At 45.3% G+C, this 20,610-nt stretch overlaps 2 long non-coding RNA genes across 2 annotated transcripts; both read left to right on the top strand.

Moving 5' to 3' along the window:
- The first annotated feature begins 4,433 nt into the window (after nt 1–4,433).
- LOC121838366 lies at nt 4,434–17,608 on the top strand. Its single transcript, XR_006078474.1, has 4 exons — nt 4,434–4,473; nt 7,080–7,149; nt 15,832–15,957; nt 17,552–17,608. It is a non-coding gene; the product is annotated as an uncharacterized LOC121838366 (long non-coding RNA).
- Nucleotides 17,609–17,896: 288 nt separating this feature from the next.
- On the top strand, nt 17,897–18,687 carry LOC121838365. The gene is made up of 2 exons (XR_006078473.1): nt 17,897–17,953; nt 18,537–18,687. It is a non-coding gene; the product is annotated as an uncharacterized LOC121838365 (long non-coding RNA).
- The last annotated feature ends 1,923 nt before the right edge of the window (nt 18,688–20,610 follow it).

The raw sequence follows: 20,610 nt of genomic DNA, 5'->3' as shown, positions 1-20,610 counted from the left end.
CAGTTTTGCAATGCTGTGTATCCCCGTAGGAATTTTTAAATTGTCTGAAGCACTGTGCGTAAGTGTTTTTGCCATATTAGTGAGTTTTGGTGGATCGTACCTAAAAGCTTTGAAGGTCAGAATGTGCATGCGCAAAAAAGCAGTACAGTTGAACCTCAATTTAACGAAACCCGATTTAACGAGCAAATTCGGATTCCCCGCGCAGCCTATCCCGAAGAATGTGTTTCTCGACTTTACGAAGTTCCCGATTTAACGAAATAATTAGGGGGTCCCGGCGACTTCGCTAAATCGAGGTTCAACTGTATTGCATTCTACGCGTGTGCATTTCTGACCCACAACTGTGTTGCGTACGAGCCATTAAAACTCCCTACTGTTGTTATAAAGCAGGAAGGAAAAGTGATTGCACATGCTAAGTAAGGAACTTCATGCAAATAATATTTGATATTTTAATAAACAGTAAGTAAAAATAAAATTACAGAAATTTGGCTGCAGCCCTTGTCTCCTATAATAAAATATGCAAAAACAAAATGCTGACTTCAGCCCCCCCACTCAAAATCTACTTCCGGAGCCAGGAAAACTAGCTGCGGCAACGCCTGAAGGTGGTGTTGCCGAAAACGATTGAAGTCAAGAGACTCCAAGAACGCAGGAGCACATCCACTCTTCCGAAGCCACGTATCGCAATGACGCTCCTGCAACAGTGCGCAACAACCTAAACGTTACTGAGGGCCACGACGCATCAGCACTTGTGGACACCGGAGCAGACTACACAGTTTTGAGTGGGAGACTCTCTCACCGCCTTCAAAAAGTGACGATGCTGTGGGATGGGTCACAGATACGAACCGCTCGAAGACACATCACGCCTGTCAAAAGATGAACTGCTTGCGTCAAAATTCACGGCGAGACGTGTCTTGTAAAATTCGTCGTTCTACAAGACTGTGCCAGAGACGTCATTCTCGGCATGGACTTTGTGTGAATACGGCGCCGTCATCGACCTTGGAGAGAACAGATTGACGTTGCGGACACCTGTTCCGCCTTCAGAAAAACCCCAAACAGCGTCAGCCACCGTCCGAGTATCTGCCGACCACGAAAACCTGCCGCCACAATCATGTTGTTGTACCCGTCGTAGCAGATTCAGCTATCTGCGGAGAAGTTGTTCTGGAAGGCAACATTCAATTGCTCCTGGGAAAACGAATAGGCATCACAGGAGAAATAACTGAACTTCAGGATGGGCGCACTGCGGTCCTCATGACGAACTTCCGACAAGAAACGCAACACCCCTTGAAAGATATCACTGTGGGCCATGTCGAGGAACTCCGGAACTAAGCCGAAATCACCGCAAGAACTGAAGAGTCCTCGTCACCTCAGCAAGACAGTATGTCTCCCGCACAGCTCGACATTGATCCGAGCTTCCAGACCCGAAACGACGGCGCTTGATTAACCTCCTCGCCGAATACCGGGATTGCTTTGCGACGTAGTCGAAGGTGAGCAAAACCACCACCGTTGAGAAGCACTGCATCATTACCGAGGATGACGTGCTCCCTGTGCATCGGTCACAATACCAAGTCTCCATAAACGAAAAGGGGGTCATTCAGGAGCAAGTACATGAAAATGCGGAACAACGATATAATCCAGCCTTCAAGCAATCCGTGGGCCTCATCAGTAGTACTGGTTAAGACGGAACGCTTTGGTTTTGCGGGGACTATCGGCAGCTGAACACAGTGACGAAGAGATATCTATCTACTTCCTTGCATCGACCAAATGCTAGACCGGCTGTGTCACTCTCGGTATTTTTCATAGATGGACTTGAAGAGCAGCTACTAGCAGATCGAAGTTGACAAACAGGACCGAGAGAAGATAGCCTTCGTCACGCCGGATGAACTGTAGGAGTACAAGGTAATGCCCTTCGGACTATGCACGGCGCCAGCAACTTTCCAGCGTGTCATGGACACCGTACTGGCGAGACTGAAGTGGCAGACCTGTCTTGTCGACCTCGACGACGTCATAGCGTTTTCAAGTTACTTCGACGTGCACTTGCGACGACTCCGAGCTGTTCTCCAAGCCATGCAGTCCGCCGGACTCGCACTCAAGCCGTCAGACTGTTCTTTCGCCTCTGACGAGTTGATGTTCCTAGGCCACATGGTTAGTAACATTGGCGTCTGCCCAGGCCCCAAGAAAACTCGTGCAGCCGCGGGACTTCCAGCGCAGACAGACAAAAAGGCCATGCAAAGATTCTTTGGACTTTGTGCCTACTTTCGACGTTTGTTTGGGATTTCGCAAGGATTTCTGCACCGCTCACAAACCTTACGAAAGATGCCGAGATGTTTGAATGGGCCGAGGAGCAACAGCAGGCATTCGCAGGCTGAAGCGAATACTCTAGACTTCTCCTGTTCTTAGACCCTTTGAATAGGACGCAGAAACCAAGATTCACACAGAAGCTAGTAGTGCAGGACTCGGGGCGGTACTGGGTTAAGTGCAAGGAGGCACTTAACCCAGTACCCTTTGGTACCGGGTTGCCCTTTGGTGAACACTTTCAACTGATCTTACAAGATAAACCTCATTGGAGTTTTGTATGAAGCTGCAGTACTCTAGGTGTTGCAGGACCAAGGCTGTGAAAGGCACCTAAGTGTGTTATGGCCTGTTCTACTAGGCATGCGAAGTACAAAATTCAGCGTTCCACACGTTTTGGACAAAATTGTTGACATGCTGTGAGAAGAAATGTAGCTGAATGTTTATTGCAGACCTTCTCAATGTTGTTCTGCAAACCCTCGTGGTTTCTGGGGTCACCTGATAAGCGGCACCAACATCCGGTTGTCCGTAACAGCAGTGGAGTCGATTGCAGAGAGGCATTATTATGATTAATAAATATGTTGAGAACAATTGGACTGGGCACACTGTCTCACGGAACTGTCCAGCACTTGGGCCACTGGAAATGATTCCATGGTATGTACTGCACTCTGAGCGACTCAACTTCAAGAGTTCTAGTATGCACACATTTAATTCGCGTTAATGAGCACCAGTGGCTCGCTGGGCAAGCCGTAGGACTCAGCTTTCACGAAAGGCGGGGCAGAACTCGCAGCATAACAGCACCTTGCCATGCTTGTGGGAGGTTCATACTCCAGGTTACGGCGTCGCCAAAAGGGTAATCGGAAAGGTACCAGGACCAGCACAGCTCTACACTTCTTAGAACGATCCTTTCTGTAAGCAGTGTTCTCCACTGTATCAATCGACAAGGTGACCGCCATAAACCGAATCGTGCATCCACGTTTTACGTACCGCTAGAACCGTCGTGGGATGAGTCTCGAGAGTGAGTAAAGGTGCATCAGCTTATTCGGGACCAAGTGCCCATTTTGAGAATTACACTGAGAGTTGAAGCAACACAGAAGGCTCGCGTCTCGCAGCGTCACCTGTAGAATGACCGTTCGGAGCGTCGGGACACTGTGAAGGTAACACCATTCACATCGAAGAGCTCACCACTGAAAGGGGGTTACCGAGTTTTTAAGAGCCACTAATCGTAGTAATCGCATTCCAAAGACGCCGGGTTGTCGTAGATTGTCTTTCACCAGCTAGGTCATGTAGGGCTGAGGCCAAGGCTGGGGGATCCGACGCCGGAAACGTGCAGGAACCAAGCAGACGACGTGAGGCTCGCGGAGTCCGAGCCACGATCCGAGAAGCCCTAGTTGCAGCCTTGCCTCCGAGAAGACTGGATATTCTTTCCGGCGGGCACACAATACTTAGACAGCACGCCTGCGGCTGATGCGGATCGCAAGAGGTGGATAACAGGACGATCAGTGAACAGCCAATAGGTCCAGCACGGCACAGAGCACAAACAGAGACGATTGTCGCCGCCATGTTAAAATAAAACGAGGCTGAGCCAGGCCAAGCTTTAGTTTAGTACACGCATACTTTATTACAAATAAATATATAAATGTTGAAACAGTTTTTATTTATGTTTAAAATTTGTAATGTAAGTCGATTAAAGCAGGAACATTTACGTTGCGTCAAATGAGTTTCGTCGTAACACCTGTCGTCAAACCAGCGAACGTCGCCGCATCGCCATCGCCATCGTCACCAAAATCAAAAACAAACCAAGCTGCAAACTCTCGGGCCACCGTATTTCGGGCGGTTTCAGGCCTTTAGGCTTACGGAAAAACATCGAAGAACGTTCTTGAAGAAACAAAGTGTCCCAGGTGCCGGCGTGCCCATAGAGCCAGCTGTGGGTTTCAGTCTACTTGGTGAGTACTTTTCCAGCCCTTTCTTTTCGGAGCGTGTATGGCGTGTTCTTGTGTGTGCAGGCAGCGTGAAAGCGGACGTGTGCGGTTTCTTGTCGCACACATTCTTTGCGCATTGGATGACCCTCAAGCTTTTTCCAAGCAAGTACCGGAACCGACCTGTCACTGAGCGAGCAGTCAAATGGCGGGAACGGACCCAGAGGCAAGTTCCCACGGGGGCGTGGGGCGCCGAGCGAGGCGCTTGGTGAGTGATCGGGGAGCTTTATCTCTTAGATCGGTGTTCAAGGCTTGAGTCCTGCAAATCGGGTGGCGGCTTGGTTTTGGTACCACCTAGCTAGGCGGTGTGTTTTGCGGAACCCATGACTGCTGAAGGTACCAGTTTGCGTCCTAGCGCTCGTATTTGCACCCCGTTTGTTTCCACTGTGGGAGGTCGGATCCAAGTTCGATTTTCGTCCTGGGAAACTACTCGAAATATTGCGTGACCTGCGCCTTTGGAAGTACCGTCTGTATTGGTGACGTTGCTTGCGAAGAGTATAAGGAGTTATTTTTCGACTGTGGCACGGACTTTTTATACAAAGTGCTGTATATGTAGCGCTCATTTACTAACCCTCTGGCAATACTTTATTGTGAAGGTCGGGAGAAAAAAAACGCGCATTGAGTAGTGCCAAAGAAAACAGAAAAAAAAGGTGTTCCAAACAACTTGAGGAGACCATGAGCTGATTTTCAAGCTACTGCCTCCTCAGTTCATAAGCAAAGTAAGAAATCACGTGGTCTTATTTCACTGGAACCCAAAGTTTTCGCAGCAGTCTGAGAGTCGGCGAGAACAAAGCCTTTGATAAAATTCACGCTTTACATTTTTGCAAGCACCAACAGCCAAAAAGTATAAATTACGTGTAAGCGATTGAGCGAGCGAAGAGACAAGCAATGGCAACCATTTTGCTATCACTCAGTCAGTCTCGCGACAAGGTAATCGCTTGAAAGCGACGGGAGCAAGCAGTCAAGTAATTGAGCGACATTTTCTAAAAATCCAAAAACCGAGCTACAGTGACAAGTCTCAGTTGCTCGTCTCGTTGCTTGCTAAGCCGCTTACATGCGTTTCAGCCTTTATTGTGCGAATGCGAGAGAGACGTGCCATGAGTGAGTGCTGTGTTGCCAATCATTTCATTTAATTTATTTTCACCTTAAGGGCATGGTCAGGATTCGTGCAGTGTGCAACTCGTGCACTGGCACTTACGTGCCATTGTTATACAAATAAAGACAAACAAGAAAAGGAAGCTCATTATTCATACACAGTGGCAATAAAATACTTTTAACAAGAAAAATGAATCCGTAAGCTTGCTAGAAATACTTCTGGGATTACGATGGTGGATGGTAGGCTGTTCCAGTTGCAGATGGCTTGAGAAAGGAAAGACTGATTGAATGCGTTTGTGGAACTGGAAATACAAGATGATGTTCATTCCGGAGGTGGTGATAAAGAGTTCTTGAGGTCGGGGCAATGATAGTCGACTTTATGAAGGAGGCAGAGGCGAGATAGCTTTATGCCGAGCTGCAAAGAATTCACTTCTAAGTACCTCTCCTTTCAGGGCTATATTGCCATTTGCTTACAAGTGCTGCATGGGCCTCGTGCACTGGCACTTACACGCCAGTTCCAAAACTAACACAAACACATCAGGGGGTTTTAGGCGGGTTAGCCATCCTACAAAATGGTGCTGCTCAGTTAATTTATATCAAGTTCAAAATGAACAGCACTCTTCATTGATGGCTGATTCATACGACGAACTGATCCACACAAAGGAGCACACTCACAAACGACAGGCAGGACGTACCAAACATGTTCGCGGCCCCACACTGCTGAGAAGCTCTAACATTGTGCGATCACACTGTGACACAGTTGTCACAAATCGAAATCAACATTTTCTACTTTAAAAAAAGAACTCTGCGCCACTGTTACGTGCAGAGGGAGACTTAACACAATGATAGGCTTAGTGCGAAGCACCATTAGCTTTACTAAACAAAGTCATGATAAAAACACAAGCGTAGTCCTACTCGAGGAGACTTTGGCGTAGAAGCGACGAAGTCCTGGGCTCGCCACGGGGCATTTGGAGACGCCTTCACTCACTCCGTGCTTGCGCCTTCAATACACCACAGCCACAAGAAAGTAGGGGTGCCGCGAACTTTTGGCAAACCGGATTTTTAGGTCGAGCATTTGGGGTTCGACTGTGTCAAACCGGTTCGACAAACCTTCGAAACTTTTAACCAGATTTGACTTGTTCGACTTTGTGTACAGCGTGGCAAGACCATGATACAAGCATGTCTAGGTCTACAAAAATTGTGTTTCACTCAAAAGGTTATTTTAATTTTATAAACAGTTGCAAATAAAATAAACTAACTCTAACTACTGAACAAGTTAATAACTTACTTTTTGTACTGTATTAACTGGAATAACCAATAGGTGCTGCCCTTAATTCATCCCTTAGCCATCACCATCCAATCCGAAGCCAACTGGCCAGCATGTCGCGCGTGCGAACAGCAGTCGAACATTTTTCTAACTTTTCGCAAGAAGTTGGAAAAAGTCGAACCTGGTCAAACTCGAATGTCGGCTGGTTTGTGACACCCCTACAAGAAAGGTCTTGCTGGCTGAACGGTTCATTGGAGATGCAAAGCGCTTCCGTCGTTCTAGACACGATTTGACAGGAGCTTTTTGACGCAGATGAATACCAGAATCTGCACCGTGTCAGCCCGGCAAAGTTCCTCATACCAACTTTTTTGATACGAGAAATGGAATGAAAGAATGTTTTGTGGCAATAGTTGGGGTCATTTTGCTTTAAAAGTCTTACTTCCAATTTTCAGAAAGGCACAAGCATTGGAGACCAGCTGCCTCCACGATCATGCCCCCCTGCTTTCCTGGTAGTTGCTGTCGGTGAGTAACCTGAGCCATTGGCTTTTCTACCTTTCTAATAGAAATGAATGGTTCTTCTACACGTGCTAAAGTGAGAAGTATGCTACTGCTATGTTTTTCAGTTTTGTAACCCTTTATTTCCTCAGACCAAAAATTTTTCTTCAGCTTGGTTCAGATGCCCAATACATTCATGGAATATTGTGTCCAGAAATTTCAATTGTGCATTGTGTGTATGTGTGGGGGGGGGGGGGGAGTTTACTTCGCTGGTCCATTTGGTAGACAGGACGTTGTGAGAAAGAGAAGTGTAGATAAAATACAAGTGCAAGTTTTATTATGAAAACCTTTTATTACGGGACTGATGAAAAAATTAGAATATGAAACAATATGATGTCCTGTCTTCCTTTTTCTTGTTACTTTCTGTAACCTAGTCTTGTGACTTAGAATCATATACTACTCATCATCATCATCATCATTTATTTTCCTTGAGGGCCCGTGGGGCATTATACAAGGGGGTGGCAATAGAACAAAAACAAATAGAACAGTAAACACAATTATAACACTGTAAGCTAGCTAGGTCGGTTAGATAAAAAGAGGGTAATGGCTTCAACAAATTTAGTAGTATCATTAATACAAACGATGTTATGAGGTAGCGAATTCCAATCCTCGATGGCCAATGGTAGTGTGGAAGTCTGGTGAGAAACAGTTGATGATCGAATTGGACGTAATTTACATAGGTGATCTAGACGCGGGAAAATACGATGGGGAGGTGATAGCAGTGATTCTTTGAGGTGGCTATTGTGATAAAAAATTCGATGGAGGAGAGAAAGGCGTGATACTCGGCGGCGAAGGGAAAGTGAATGAAGGTTAGCTGATTGGCGTAATCCTGATATGCTGGTATATGGTGAGTAGTTGTTATAAATAAAACGAAGGGCTCTGTTTTGGACGGATTCTAGATTATTTGCAAGGTAGGACTGCCATGGGGACCATATAGATGAGGCGTATTCTAATTTCGATCTTATAAGAGTAGTATACGCTAGTCGTTTTACGGAGGGTGTAGCAAGTTTAAGGTTACGGCGCAAGTATCCGAGAGAACGGTTAGTATCAGAAATAACAGAAGTTATGTGAGTAGTCCATGATAGGTCAGAGGTGAGATGAACACCCAGGTACTTATAAGATGAGCATGCTATTACTTGAGTGTTAGAGAGGTAATACGAAAATGGTGTGGCACGCGAACTGCGGGAAATCGACAGGGATCTACATTTATTGAAGTTTAATGTCATCTGCCATTTTTCACACCAATGGATTACAGACTCTAGGTCTTCCTGGAGAGCATGATGATCATGGTTTGAAAGAATGGGTCGGTAAATGACACAATCGTCGGCGAACAGCCGCACAGAAGAAGCGATATTAAGGTGGAGATCATTAATATAGATTAGGAACAGAAGGGGGCCCAGTACGGTTCCCTGGGGGACACCTGACGTTACGGTAGAGGTGGGAGATTTTACGTTGTTAACGGAGGAATATTGCTTACGGTTAATTAGGAATTCAGAAATCCACTTAACAACAGAGGGATGAATATTAATATCGTTAAGCTTTGTTAAAAGACGTTGGTGGGGTACTTTATCAAATGCTTTGAAGAAGTCAATGAAAATGGCGTCGGTCTGAATATTCGAATCAAAGCTTGAGTAAATATCAGTAAGGAAGGCGGTTAGCTGGGTTTCACAAGAGTAAGATTTACGAAATCCGTGCTGATGTTTAAAAAGAAGGTTATGAGAGTCAAGAAAGTTTATTATATTTGAGTAAAGTATATGCTCCATGAGCTTAGATGGAACACTGGTGAGAGAGATGGGACGGTAATTACTTATTAGTTGGCGATCACCAGTTTTGTGAACAGGTATTACGTTAGCTATTTTCCAGTCACGTGGAATTATGGAAAGCGTGAGCGATTGTGAGAAAATGTCACAGAGAAAAACAGAGGAAATATGTTTAGTGTTTATTAATACCTTCGAATTAATTTGGTCATCTCCAGAGCTCGAGGAAACCTTTAGGTTTTCTATTGCTTTCAATACACCTGCGTGGTCAATTATGATAGGATTCATCTGGGGGTGAGTTAATGGGCATGAGTCGGGAACGTTTAGCAAGTCTTCTTTTGTAAAGATTGATGTGAAGAAATTGTTAAGGTAAAGAGCGCTATCTTCGTCTGAAAGTGGGATGCCGTTGTCGTTAATGAACTGCAATGGAAGAGACAGAGCTGGGTTGACCACTTTCCAGAACTTTTTGGGTTTATTTGTTAAAATGTTGGGGAGGTCGTGAGTATAAAACTTAATTTTGGCATCAGCAATGGCGGTTTTGTACGTTCTAGCACACGCATGATATGCATCCCACGAGGCTGCATTGTTGACAGATTTCGCTCGTTTATAAAGTCGCTTTTTCTTGTTAGCATGACTATGCACCGTTTTGTTATACCATGGGTGACAGTTATCTGATATGATGCGGGTCAATGGGATGAAGCGCTCAACTAAGTGGGATAGCTTATTTTTATAGAGCGTCCAATTTTCATTGACGGTTCTTTCCTCGAGATTAACAGAGAATGATTGGTAAAAGTCTTCGAGGCATGCGTTGATAGACACATAGTCGGCCCTCGCGTAGTCGCGAATGTATTTGCAATAATGTGATTTTCGAGGAACAGCGAGAGAGAGTGTTATGTCGATGACAACATCGATGTCGATGACTACTACATAAGATTCAATGACATGGAAGGTACTGCAGCTCCTTAAAACCTTAAAAAACACATGCAAAGGAAAAAAAACATTGTTTTTTTTTTAAAACAGCCTTGATGGAAAAAGATTGCTTTAGAACAAATTTACAACGAAAAAATACAATTTTTAGAGCTATATTTATGGCGCAAAACGAATTTGTAGTTGGCGCCCGTGAGAGCCGTCGCTGGTCACGTGTTAGACCTGTGCACCGCCGCGCTGTGTCGCCGAAGCCACGGAGACCCGCTGCCGCCGCATGCTGAGCACTGTGCGCTGCCGCTCCAATGCATTTCTCCACGGCGGCGCCGCCGTCGTCGTGCAAGTTTGTGTGCTCTGGGGTGCCGCCGCAGTCATCTTACCGGTGTACAGGTTTATCACGTCTGCTTGCGCTTTTTCAGGAGCTTCCTTTGGGCTCTAAAAGTAACTTATTAATCTTTGTTTTTTGTTGCACTTCAAACGAAGATGAATAAGTAACTTTTCGAGACCATACGAAGCATCCGAAAGAGTGCAAGTACCGTAGAATACTGTGCATCCGCCCACACCACACTAAGCGCCCATTCCCAAATTTGTAGAATCTGAGAAAATACACAAAGTACATTTATATGTAAAATTGATGAGCGAAGAAGGGCGCATCCCCGATTTTTTCACGATTATCTCCAAAGTTTGAGTGGGCGCTTGCTCGGTATTTTACGGTACCATGTGACAAATAGCGGCCAATCACGTGATAAATAAGGGCCACTTCTCCGCGGTGCCCGCGGGCGCCAACTACAAATTCGTTTAGCGCCGTAAATATAGCTCTAAAAATTTTTCTTTTTCGTTGTAAATTTGTTTTATGACTTCCTTTTCCTAATCCGGCTGTTTAAAAAAAAAGTTTGCTTTCTTTGCATGTGTCCTTTAACTGTTTTAAGCAAGCCTAGTTTTCCACCTAGAGCCGTTCCCTAGGCATTTAGGAGGAATGTAGCACGTCCACGCATTCTACCTTGCCCCTTGGCTGTTTTGGACGTCCCAGGCCCGCTCCGAGCTTATTTTGCGGTGCTGCTGAGAGATGGCAGCACGCATATTTTTATTGTACACGTTTTTAAGGATGGCGACCGATTGTGGAGTCATGTGCGGCCCAAGCCGCACAAGCTTTATAGCGAGTTCGTTTCACACGCACTGGCACCGTTCGAGTTCTCTCCCAGAATGCATCGCACTCACAGAGTGTTGCACGGAAAACTGGACTCAAACGAACTCGCCAAATGCACCGAGTGCAGAAGACTGATGTTGCCGCCATCTATGTTGTAGAAAAGGTACCGACTTCAAACCGAAACTAGCGCCTTTCTGTTCGGAGTGATGCGTGGGAATGCGAGAATGCAGTCGGCTACCAACGTTTATCTACAAACGTTGGTCGCTGCAACCTGTAGTTTATAGTTGCGATGACTTCAAGCAGCTCGGCTGCCGTAGAGATAGTTACAGACGGCGTAAATTTCCGCACCCAGTTGTATACAAAGCAGCTGGTTACGATCTTTCAATTAAACCGTTTACACTGAAGAAAACTGATGATGCTGTCCGAGCAGAAGCTTGATCCGCTTGAGCATGGTATTATACGTGAACCACTGAAAGGGTACGGCTTAAAACTAGCCTGTTGGAATATCCAGCAAAACTGGGACTTTCGATTTGGATCGTCATTATAGGTGGATCAGAAATTAGCCTTGGTGAGGGCGTCACTTTCTCGAACAAAATACGACGGGGCAAGTTAGCTGACGTAGGTAAATGTTAAACATGATGATGTTGCCCAATCCTCGGGTAAAGTTACCATCTTTAGCTTTCTCTGATGCTTATTGGGCAGTCAGAGGTTTCTGCTGGGGGAGTTTTGCCGACAAATGTTAAATTTTCCACCCGCACACGGATGATGATAGACATCTCGGGGGCCGCTGTTACATTTGTTCTGAGCATTTCTTTACACACTGGTATATTTCAGCGTTTGTACGGCAACAGAGCGATTTAAAACCTGCAAATAAATCACGGGTTGTCAATTACTTCCTTCGGGAAATAGCAGAAGCTCACAATTCAAGCTCGCGTTTGATTTCGTGGCCCGCGGGACGCGATTTCTATCAGAAAATCTACTTTTTTTTCCGTTCGGTTCCGCGACACATCGTAGCAGACGAACCCTCGTCGTCTGCTCCCGCTCCTCGCCGGCTCCGCCGGAGCGAGGCATGACGGGATTGCATTTTGGCGCACTCCCGATTTTCTCGGTGCAGCGAGTGCATGCACGCGTGGGGTATCAGCGCTGAAACGAACTCGGAGAGTGCAACCACTCGTGGAGTGCCGGCCGAAACGAACCCGTTCCACGCTGCGAGTGGGCACGCGTGACCACGAGTGCCGTGAAACGAACTCGCTATTAGAAAAGGGAAAAAAAAAAAAAATTTAGGATGAAAAACTGTAAAACAAAAACCGGTTAAGTGGTTAAGGTGAATATTGTGCGACATCATTATGCAGTTTCCTTGTTTCTTCGAGAATATCTAATTGGATACGAAACACATTTTCATGACGTGCAGGCAACGTCAAGAAAAATGTTAAAGGAGCTGTGCAACAATTTCAGGGCTTTGCTTAAATAATTGTGGAAGTTGATGCCTGACACTTCTGCAGTGAACTACAGAAAACAGATTTTGCCTGGATACCCTAGTTTTTATTTAAAACAATGAAAAAGATCAAAGTTTTTGCCGCCTCTCAACTCGTACATCGTCTTCCGGGTCACGTGCGCAGTGACGTCACTTGAGTAGGCGCGGGGTTCCGGAAAAGTTCTCTCTTTAGAGCCATCAGCGAGCAGCGAGAACTCATCCGCTCGCGGCCGCGTGACCACGTGCTGGCGGGCGCCCCGCGAAATATACGGTGAAAGGAGGAAAGTCGCATCTGGGTCCGGCCATACCCGTCCTTGCCCGTCCGGCGCCGTCCTCTTCCCCCACCGGCTTCTGGCGGCTATTCGCGGTTTTGTGGACCTAGGATAGATGGCGCCACTAAAACTCAGTATAATAAAAGTTTTGTCGATGATACCAGGGTTTTGAAGCATTTATATATATGTTGGAACGACAAGATTTATGGAAAAGTTAACTTTTATCGAGCAGGTATTCGCAAAACTTGCTATCTTTTTTACAACTACCCAAGTGACGTCACGCCGCTTGTTCCTCATGGCCGCCGCTCGTGGCTGCAGGTCGGGAAATATTCTAAGTTTTGCCTCGCTATTACGCGGCGGAATCGCAACATTTCGATGAAAGGAGGTGTGTTTTCTGCCATTTGTGACACAGTGAACAATATCAAAAGCAGGAAATGCCAATTCTTTCAACGTGAAAATCGTTGCACAACTCCTTTAAGTGATTGCAGACTCCGCAGTCCATCTATGGCTGATTTACACGACGTGCTAATCCGCGGATGAGTTTATCAAGTGACAAGACGTCCATGGAACGTTAGTCCCCCAAGCGCATCCACACTAAAGAGACGAGCAGGCGACAGCGAGGACATACTATACCTATTCGCAGCCTTGCAATTTTGCGAAACGCCTACATCGCAGTGTGGCACTGTTTTCCAAGAGCAGAAGTGATGTTTGCGACTAGGATCACGGTGCTATCATGAAAAGGAATCGTTGTGTGCCGCTGTTACATACCAAGTGGGCTAAAACATAGTGGCAGGCTTAGAGCGAAGTGTCACTTACTTTACTAACGACATGACACAAGTATGATCCTGCTTCAGGAGGCTTCAGCGTCATAGCGATGAAGTCCTGGGGTCGCGGAGAGGCATTTGGAAATACCTTTACACACTGCTCGCTCGTGCACCACTCTTCAGCACAAGCCATAAGAAAGGTCTTGCTGGATGGAAAACTGGGTGGATCTGCAGGAAAGATTGCAGCATGCTAGGCGAGTTTTGACAAGCTTTTTGACACCAACCCGGAGGAGTACCAGGACCTGTGGCGTGTCAGCTGGGCAAAGTTCTTGCAGCTTCTTTCACGCGTGGAGATTTAAGAGTGGCGCGACAAAGCAATGATCCACTCTCTTTGTTTGACTGATTTGAAAACAAAAATATTCGTGAGCTGTTGCTACTCTACCATAAAAACGCTTTTCGAGAAACTCACTTGCCAAAAATCTGCGATTAAGAAGGCACTCTGCCCTTTCAGTATGAGTGTCCGCGGACGAGGGACAAATCTCAGGAATAGCCTACATGATGGTAACTTGACAAATGGTGCACGGATGAAAATTGCAATTCGATGTATCATGTGAATTTGCCATTATTTGGCAATTATCCTAATATGATCAGTTGATCCTAATTAAGAAAGAACAATTGTTCTCTGAAACAATGTAATGAAAGGAGGTTTTTATAAATAATGCCTGCTCATAATGGAAAAGGCTTGGTGGATCAGAGACTTTCCATAGATCAGATATTACGAATTGCAGGCGTATGCTTAATTGAGAGAAGAGTAAAAGTACAGGCAAGGGTGGTGAATTGCATACATAACTAAACCTGAGACACCGGAAGAAGGACGCGAAAAAGAGAACATCAAACACAACACGTCTCAACCACAGCTGCATTTTTTTTTTACTTCTTAGTCGGTGGGTTGACTTTGGCCAGTGTGGGAACGTTGAGGGCAGTTCTTTTTTCCCCCTTGCTGACAATCTGGGGGTGTGACTTAGTGTGAGGGTTCTTGGCATTGACTGCGGTTTACCCCTATAAAATGGTGTGGTTTTAGAATTAACCTGCAGCTGTGTTCGAGACATTATGTGTGTCGTCCTCTTTTTTGTGTCCTCCTTTTTCCTTCTTCCGGTGTCTCAGATTTAGTTATATATGCTTAATCCATGCTCAAAGTGAAGACATGAGCTTGTGCTGGCATTGCCAACCTTGTGTGCATGGTCTATGAAAAGTGCTTAATGACTGTGGTTAAGAGAGAGGAGTTTCTGCTTTCAAGAACAGCATGGGGTGAATGGAAAAGTGTTCTCACAAACAATGAATTCTCCGGGTTACCCACTCAGTCTAACCGAAGGCTGTAGGATAAGCATTTTGAATTCTTTAGGATTTGCCAAGGGATAAAAAAAAAAATGCACAGAAAAGTAGGGGGAGGAGAATGGCACAAACATTTTGGGGCTTGTGTTCTTACATTTGAATTTTTTGTGCAGGAAGCATTAAGGCCCGTTCACACTCTTGCAACTGAGTACGACCATGAGAGACGAGACCGGTTTTCAAGCCACTTGCAATCTCTTAGGACCAGCTGCGTTCTGGCGCATCCCGTCCTAAGAACTCGCAAAAGGCTTAAAAACCGGTCTGGTCTCTCTCAATCTTACTCGGTCACAAGAGTGTGAACGGCACTTTACTGAAGCAGCACTTCAGTCACGGGGGCAATAAGTCATTGCTAGTCAATACCTGATTCCACTGATGCATATCAGGCAAACACCTCTTAAAGGGCCCCTGGAAAAAAAAAAGTTTTTTGAACAGTCTGATAAGGACACTCGTGCCAAAAAATAAATTTTATGCGAAAATAATTAATTTTTTAGAGCAATATTGACGGCAAGAGATTTATTTTAAATTCTGCGCGCAAAGTCCATGACGTCCCGGAATGGTCATTCGCTCTCGCCACCTCAACACGAAGGCGAAGCTGATCTCCCTCTCCTCTACTCGCTCAAAGTGCCCAGAGGAAACAGGTGGAAGGGAGGTGACTACCGACTAAATTGCGTCTCGCGCCGTCAATATTGCTCTGACTAATTTTTTTTTCACGTAAAATTAATTATTTGACACGTGTGTCCCGACAAGTCTGTTTAAAAAAAAACATTTGTTTTTCTTTTCAGGGGCCCTTTACTGAAACAACTTTGCTCTCATTGTTCTAATTTAACACTATTGTGGGAAATGACTTTCAGGAAGCATGAACTGCAAAATTCGCTCGTGAAAAGGATTGGTAATTTTTAACAAGATGCTTTGTCTCTTCCAGTTGTACCAAAAAGTGCATAAGGGGTGGACGTTACTTAACCATCATTTCGATCCTGGGGACATGGAGTCATTGCTAACCAGGGCCGGTCACTGCTAGCCAAAACAAGACTTCATAGGTGCATATCAGGTTAGTACTTTTTTCTGGTATTTATTTTTTTATTTTAACGAGACAACCTTGATATGCAGAACAGTAATTCTTTCAGAATATACATAGTTTCTAATTTCCAGAGAATTGAGCTCATCTTTCTGAAGTTCCGAATCAAAAGCACAGGCTGTAACCTATTTTTGCCAAACATCATGCAGTTTTGTTGGTTTGCTTTTCATAATGAACGATTCAACTCCGCTGGTGCAAGGGCATCGATAGATTTCTGGAACCATTAAACACAGATGGAGCACCTTATCTGGCGTGTGGCTTGTTAAAGGGATACTGAACCGAAATTTGAATTTCGCGAAATAAGGCTCTAGAGGCGTTGAACAGGACTCTACGAACTCCAAAACATTACTCGTACATCAATGTCTCAAACAGATCGCTGCACTTTTGGAAAAGAAGGGCACGATCAAGCGAGGTCTTTGACATCACTGTCCTCCGGGAGAATTTGAGAATGAGGGGAAGCGGCCTCGCTTCTCTCCTCCTCGCTTCGGTTCACCAGCTTGACACGGGACGTAGCGAGGAGGAGACGGAATGAGAATCGTGACGTGCCTTGTCTCGTCGGCCTACTCGGCCGGGCACTTCTTTTCTAAAAATATGGCGATCCGTTAGAGATATCGCTGTATGAGTGATGTTCTTGGGTTTTGCAACGTCCCGCCTATCTGTCCAGCCTTGTTTTGCGAGTTCGAAATTTCAGTTCAGTATCCCTTTAACCTCGAGGTGTATGTCCTATGCCTTCTTCCAGGTGCTGGGCATGTTGAGTTTGCGATCCTTTACCCTTACTCCGAGTGCAGCAACTGTACTCTGTGTTTCACGATAACTTGACGAGCTGTGGAGGCTGCGGCCTTCCCGACCCAATAAGAGCGTCGAAGCAAGGCACGTGACAGCAACCCCATGGTTGAGGTCGCTGTCGAATCGCTTGGTTGAGATTGCTGTTGAATCGTTTTTACGAATCGGCTACAATTGCTGAAAAAGTAGGTCCCGTAAACAATTCCGGTAAAGTGTAAACACATTGGAATCTATATAGAGATCCCACTGCATCGCGAAAATTAGAACCCGCGAATTATTTCAAAACTTCAGCTTCGACCTTAATTGCGAAATATGGAGCCCGCGAAAAATAAGTCTGCAGTAAGCACAAATAAAGTTATTTCCTTATGAATTCCAGGATTTGAGTGTTTCTGGCTTACATTTGTCTAGTCTAAACTAAAATTTTGTGCTTAATGGACTGCAGGGATGACTCACTTAACTAAACGTTCCTGTCCATGCATAGAATAATTTATTAATTATACTATACTAAGATTATGTGGCTACACTTCCATTAAAGGTGTAGGGAAACGAAATTTCAGCGCTCATTTCCTAGCTTTAATGTGTTGCCAGTCTTCCGTTGGAAAGCAAGATTATGTGGCTACACTTCCATTAAAGGTGTAGGGAAACGAAATTTCAGCGCTCATTTCCTAGCTTTAATGTGTTGCCAGTCTTCCGTTGGAAAGCACAAGAAAACTAATTTTAGAGCTAAATAAACGACTTTCAACGTGCACCTGGTGGATGCATTCTGTTATGATCGGCCACCCAGAGAGCAGGTTCGGCTTCCTGGCAGCGCCATCGACCTCCCATCGACTGACCAGAGTCTCGGGCTCGGCATTCTGGCACCGCCGAACATGCTGACCGACGCGGCGTGGGTGGGGTGCAGCTTCCGAGCGACGCCGAGCGGGCCACCCGGCACAGCGGGAGCTGACCCCCCTGACACCCCGCTGAGAAACAGAGGCCCGCTTCCTCAGCCTTCGGACCGGGTGCTAACGAACAGAGACAAGTGGAGACGTTTGGGTCTCGGCGTACGATCGGGACAGCTGCCTGTTCCTGCGTTCTTCTGGGAAACGGGACGAGAGGGATGCTTGGACCGGGGTGTGACCACGTGGGAGGTCTGCGTCCCGGGAGACTGCAGAGATGTCCCGTGGTGACGAAAGTTGTATGCTATGTAAGTTGACGAAAGTTGTATGTTATGTATTTTCCGTCATGCGGTGATGTATTGCCTTGATAAATGTTTGTGATTGTTTTCAAAATGTGAAAGTTGCAGAAGGTAGATGATTTTAAATATTAGGTCAGTCATAAAATTTAAGTCAATAGACCCTTTTCCAACGTCAGTGCGAACGCCTGTCCGCCATTGCTTGCTCTCATACTCTGAGCATACAGTAAAACCTCGTTATAACAAAGTTGAAGGAGCAATCGTAAATATTTCGTTATAACCATTAGTTTGTTATAGCCAATGTCCATATCTTCCCTATTAGCAAGCAAGGGGAATTACGATTGCTTTGTTATATCCATTAGTTTGTTATATCCCATTTTGTTATAACGAGGTTTTACTGTATACTGAAAGCGAGCCCTGCGTCAGCGTTCAGCGAGAACTCGGATCCAGTCACGCACTTCGTGAGCAAGCAGTACTGACAGCCATTGTTGCTTGAAAGACTTTTGAAAAGGGTATACTGACTAGATAGATATTGTACAAACTATTTTACGAGAACATGTAATGTGACTGTCGGTCTTGTTTACATTACTTTCAGATGCCCGTCGGAGGTGCGTCAGCCTGTGACCAACTGGGAAAGCAGATGCAGCTCGCCTCAAAGAATTGCCTCATTAGCATGCACGAGCTACTTCAAAGTCTGAGACTGGAGGACAAATAAACGAGCCTGCGGGTGGAATGCATGTTCACAATTTCTCGAAGTTCGAGCATTTCTCTGTGCATGCACTTTCTGCTATCTTGCATAGGCTTTAAAAGGAAAGTGTTTCCGTGCTGAACTTCATGTTTCACTGATGAGTGAACCATGTGGTTAATACGATCGATATACACCAATACGCGGCTCTGACGTCACGTTGCTACGGTGGCGCTGCTACTGTTAGGGCGCATGTGCAGACGCTTTACGTCACGTGAATGTCGTTCTTGTGCACATGCAGTGCTTGCACCTCGTGTAGAAACTGAATTTGTTCACACCTCGTGAAAGCTTGTTGGTAAATAGTGCGTTGGCCTATAGATCATATCAACGATTTAAACTGCATGAACAATATCATCCATAACAACCATAGGCCATACAAACCATATGGACCATACAAACCGTACCAACCCGTATCAACCATATGACCCATACCAACCATATGACCCGTACCAACCGTATGAACCATATGACCCATACGAACCATATGACCCGTACCAACCATATGACCCGTACCAACCGTATGACCCGTATCCCATAACGCTATATGAAGACCCGTATGGAAAATTCATATGGTTTTTTTCAGTAGGGTATACAAGTTAAAATTACATATATATGAAGTAATCTAAAAAACAGTGTTGTTTCTTTCGTTTTTAAGCTGTTTTATTGACTGTATATATGATCGAAAATAACACAATAAATATTCATTGACATTTTTGCTTTATTCTTCAGACAAGTAAATTTTCTAAACCTCTGGCTGGTAGAGAGTGCTTGCGTAGTCACAACGTTACTAGCAGAATGACCATTAATGGATGTCAGAAAAACCTTCCCACCCTGGTTTATTCTTCTTACACTAAGGAGAATATTCCAAAATATGACAGAAGGCAAAAAATAACAACGTAAGGTTTTTCTATGGTCGCACATAGTTCCAGTGGCGTCACGAGGGTCAGCGGCACCCAGGGCGGTAGCCCGCCGCGACACCACCCTGAGCGCTGCTGCACCCAGGGCGCCCCCCCCCCCCCCCCCCCCTTTCTATCCAGTCAAGGGCTGCAAGCCCTTGACTGGATAGAAGTGCCGAAGGACAGGGACAAAGTGAAGGAGGTAACGACAACACGGGTTTGTGAAAGAAACAAGATGGAAAAGTTCAAAGGGTTTCATCAACTGAAAAAATAGCGACATCGAAAAGCCATGCATCAGACGCACTGCAAAGGTCACCACAACTGGCGAGAACTGAAGTCTGCTCAGGTCACGAACTTGACTGCAGGAAGTTATTTTCGAAATTCACGAAAATCAGAGTCAAAGAAACGGCTGCTTCTTTCGACTTAATAACAAATATGATTGTTTTTTTATATTTTATTGACTAATAAAAGGTCATTTGCTTTCGCGCAACATCTCTTTTTATAACTGTTGTTTTTTTCTTCCTGCTTCACGAATATTTTAAGCTCACACAACTTTCCTACATAAACTGTCGTATCGTTCCGCCGCATTCGCACAACACAACCCTGCTGGTTCAAGGGAAGATCTAATCCGGTAAGAGTTTTTTTTACCTAAAAGGTACCGAGATATTTTGAACTCTGAATTTCTCGAACCACGAGAATCTCAAGTTCTGGTTGAAATCTATGGAGCACAGCAGATAAGAATGTTAGATCGCCACCTGTCAGTTGCGCTGTGGCTCCGAATGCATGAACGTTTCTTTATGTCTGTATACTTTGTTTCACACTAAGTTATAGCGTAGCCCACGCTAAGACCCTATGGAGCCAATCACTAAGCGATAAAAAGTGCATCGTTACGAAGCTTGTCGCCTTTATGCGTTTGCTGCCCCAGGCTAGACAAATTACGTGCAGAGAATGCGCCGCAATCCTGGGGTTTCTTTTTGTGAGCGATTGGTTTGATTAGTTATAGCACATGCATCAAGGCGACGAGCGCC

Source organism: Ixodes scapularis, unplaced genomic scaffold (assembly GCF_016920785.2).
Source record: "Ixodes scapularis isolate PalLabHiFi unplaced genomic scaffold, ASM1692078v2 PGA_scaffold6__148_contigs__length_123643588, whole genome shotgun sequence".
NCBI lineage: Eukaryota > Metazoa > Arthropoda > Arachnida > Ixodida > Ixodidae > Ixodes > Ixodes scapularis.
The sequence above is the reverse complement of the archived record's forward strand: the minus strand, read 5'-3'. Positions and strand labels throughout refer to the sequence as shown.